The sequence below is a fragment of the Aegilops tauschii genome, chromosome 6 (assembly GCF_002575655.3).
Source record: "Aegilops tauschii subsp. strangulata cultivar AL8/78 chromosome 6, Aet v6.0, whole genome shotgun sequence".
In the NCBI taxonomy this organism is placed as follows: domain Eukaryota; kingdom Viridiplantae; phylum Streptophyta; class Magnoliopsida; order Poales; family Poaceae; genus Aegilops; species Aegilops tauschii.
Window position 1 is genome coordinate 468451230 of NC_053040.3, and position 4058 is coordinate 468455287.

A 4058-nucleotide genomic window follows, 5' to 3' on the forward strand; every position below is an offset into this window, starting at 1 on the left:
TTGGAGAAGATCGTTGGTGCAGATCCCCATGGCTAGGAATTTACAACCTCCCAACCGCGAGGATTTTCTCCCTCGAACAGTCCCTCGGTCGGTCCCTCAAACAGTTCCTCAAATAGAAGATCGAACATATGATCTCTCTACCGGGTTGCACACATACAGTGTCACCTATCCAGCAGGGCTTCACCGTCTAGAACTAATCCCTACAGGAGACCAGGCATCCTTGCGCCACTACGAACTATTTCATGGAGGGAGATAAAGAATGACAAATCATTGCATGCCGCGTGGTAAGAAACTTGGATGAAGTGGAGAGCTCCTTTCCACCTCTATTTACAGTGGAGGAAAGGGTGGAGGAGGGCTTGAGATGGCAGCCCAAAAAGGGGGGCTCCAAAACATGCTCCCACCAAAGGTGGAAGGTTGCCCCATATGGGGCCCTCCTCCACACGATGGCCGGCCATGGGGCGACCCCAAGGGGGGCCCACCCCCTTCCAACACTCCCACCATTCGTGGGGGCTGCCTCCTCACCATGCTCCCCCAACACCTCTCCACCAAAGCCCCCCCACCCCCCGAAAGGGGGCGCCACCCAAAACAACCCCCCATGAAAAGGGGGAGGTTGTCTTCTTGCCAGGAACATTGCGTTGGGGCCATCCAGAAAATGCTGGAAGGTCACAAAACTTTTCCGACACCCTCCAATATATTCCAGACGTGTTCCAAAACTTTTCCGGCTTGATGGTTTACTCCGTAACATTTCCGGTATGATGGTTTACTCTGAAACATTTTCGGTATCTCCGAAACAGTTCCATTTTTCTTTCCGAAACTTTTCTAGTGATTTTCTCTCAGACTCCTAACCTGGTACTCAGTAGATAGATGACCCTTAAGTGTGTGACCCTATAGGTTCGATGAAGTATAGACATGTCTGGAACCCCTTCTAATGAACGATTAATAGCAGAACCATGGACATCCATACTGACCCCTATACCCACATGAATAAATATTCAAGTGAACCTTTAGTTACATGTGCTATTCATGTTGCTTCGCGATATATTACAAAAACACGAGGTGAGATTTATCGGCATCCCCGTGAATCAACAACTTGTTGACTATGCCAGTTTCCTCGTTACGGCTTCTGTTCTCGTTTCTCATTCCCATGTTCCGACATCCCTATGATCAAATAATATTGTTTCTGGTCAGACAATAATTGATACCGTAACACTGAGAGGCCCCAAGAATATCTCTCCATCGTCAGAGGAGCAAACCCAAATCTTGAGCTACCTAGTCCCTTGTCATACTTTTTCGTGAACCTGTAAGCCGTCATAATAGCCACCTGTTACAGATGACATTTAACAAACCCCAAAGTTCATGAAGCAAGTAGGAAGGAACTTGAGACTCTCATGGTCTAAGGAATTATGCAAACGTTTAATTTTCTCTGTGTTATGAACCATTAACTTGTGACGAATGTATCTCATAGCATAACAACAATTGGGTCGATTCAACACAAGTGTTCTTCTAGCATTATGTCCTCAAATTTCCTGGCATACTCATGCCCATGATCACGAAAACGTAACCATCATGCAACAGTACTTGAGCTAGTCTTAGAGGCACGACTAGTAATACATTTTACCATTTATTATTCCACCAATGCACATGGGCTTTCCGCTGATCCGTTGTGGATATACGGGCTGAAGGACCATTGCAATTGTAGCACAAAATATAAACATTAATTACCAACTTGGAGATAATTAAATAATAATTGTTATTACTGCCTCTAGGGCATATCTCCTATGCTGACATGTTTGATTAATTCAAATTGGGCAGAGCATAGAAGAACAAACATTGCACATATAAGAGGTCAGATTGTCATAGAACCCTTGACTATAATTGTAAGAATGTCGACCTCGGAGATGGTAGTTTCTCTCGGCCTCAATTTTAGTTTGCCACACTTTTTTACCGATGTAATCCACGGGTGTCATAGGCTTAGTTTCTTATCAAATCTTGTCTACCACGCTTTTTTTGTGGGAGCCATGTTACACAAGATTAGTTGTGGCAAAGTGATTTATGAACCAAATATGTCCTTCATTGAGAGTTTCCACGATGACTTGTATGTCATTGCTACAACTAGAATGCACTTCTTGGTTTCTACTGCTATAAAATATGTGGCTGGTGATTATGTTATGTTTATCGTTCTTCATTTTCAACCAACTGATAGGCTTTTATGCAGGCGAGATAGGGCATCCTACAAAAGACCTAACCACTCTGCTTTATATTGGCAGAAAGTCCCATAGTCTCTGCAGATCAGCCCAATCCCTTACCCACTAATCCAAAAGAGAAAACAGTTTGGATGAAACATAACATATTTTTAGTAATATATACAAAAACTAAGGTTTTTTCTTTAAATTTTGTGAACATGTATTAATCTATCTTTGGTCGAACACTTTGCTAGTTCAGAGTTGATAGGCCATGTGCCGCATGCGCTTATGTAATATTGATGTTGACAAAAGTACCATCTCGTGCTCTCCAAATAGTCTAGCAAAGGGAGCAAATGTAATGGAAAGCGGCCGCCAGTTCAATCTTTCTTCACACTTTGAACTAGCGAGAAACCATTCTCCCTTGTCGTGGCTAGTTTGAATTGCAGTTTAGATTGGCCAAGGACACAACTCTTTGCCACAGCTTGCAAAAATAAAGAATCAAATATCTCAGAAAATTAAGTGCATCCCCCTTTGATGTTTCTGTAGAAAGGGCACCACCATCTATCATTCGGAATTTCCCAGAGTTTTGATTTACCGGCCATGTGAATCTTCTCCTGGATTAGAAGCCACACATAAAGATCTTGTATCTTTCGAATGCGCAGACCTTTCAGGGCAAACCTCTAGAATTTTGGTAAAAAAAAAAGTGAGCCGGCATCCCCCCTCTTTCCATTATATATACAACAATGGAATACATTGTATGCACGTCAAGAGATACAAGAGGAGGGAAATAGAAAGAACGAGTTGAATGCATTATCAGGAAGCCCACTGTGCACACCCAGAATGGGCACCACGGGGCAGAAACCTGGTGACACTAACACAATTACCAGGCAGATCACCTCAAAGTTTAAGCCGAGCGACCAGGGTTTAACACAGGCACACATGCGAACCCCAAAACCAAAGCCAAACTCCAAAACAGCCGCAAAATGAGACAGCATGTTGATGGCGTTGATCTTTAGCAGATGCATATGAAAATATGCTGACCAGAGTGACACATATATGCAAAAAAAAGCAAAAGAAATTGACCAGAGTGGGATTTGAACCCACGCCCTTTCGGACCAGAGCCTTAATCTGGCGCCTTAGACCAACTCGGCCATCTGATCTTTGATACAATTTGGTCCATTTTGGATCTATTCTCGAGTCTCGTACCTGCTCACGGGCGGGCATACAGGCAGCTTCGGGCGGAGTGCCTCGTTTTCAGATCTAGAACGTCACTTCCTTCCAATCCACTGGTAGACCCGTCAAACAAGTCTGCTGGTGGCCGTCAACCGGCTGCCATGGAGTCCCTGTCGTTGGATCTAGATCATCACCATCTACTAATCTGCCAGCACAAAGCTAACCAACTCGAATATAGTATAAGAAAACCAACCAACCAACGAGCCATTCGCCGTTCTCCCTCGTGAACTCTCGAGTCGATGCTCGTTGGCACGCGCCAGCGTCCCCATTGGGCCCTGTGCCGTACCCTCGATCTTCTTATTTAGCACTGGCTGTAACCAAACCAGTAATCTGTCACGTACAGCACATGGCATCGACCAGGAAAACAGAGGGACGAGGTCCAGTCCAGCGAAATCCGCCCAACTCGACAGAGGCCGTCGATCGGGACCGGCCAACGGGCTCGCCGGCTCGACCGGACCGATCGCAGCCTTCTTGGACACGACAGCGGATTCTGGTAGGACTTTTCTTTTCTGGAGAAGTTGGTGGCAACGCAACAAATAATGAGCAGAGCAGATGGGTGCTCCGGCGTCGCCATCATTCGATCGCTACCTATGACTACGAGCGAGCGAGTAAACCACACGCGATCGAGCATGTCACGTAGCG

General features: G+C 45.4%; 1 non-coding gene across 1 annotated transcript; it reads right to left on the reverse strand.

Annotated features, from left to right (window-relative positions):
• Positions 1–3262: 3262 nt before the first annotated feature.
• Positions 3263–3343, reverse strand: TRNAL-AAG (transfer RNA leucine (anticodon AAG)). Its single transcript has one exon. It is a non-coding gene; the product is annotated as a tRNA-Leu (tRNA).
• Between the last annotated feature and the right edge of the window lie 715 nt (positions 3344–4058).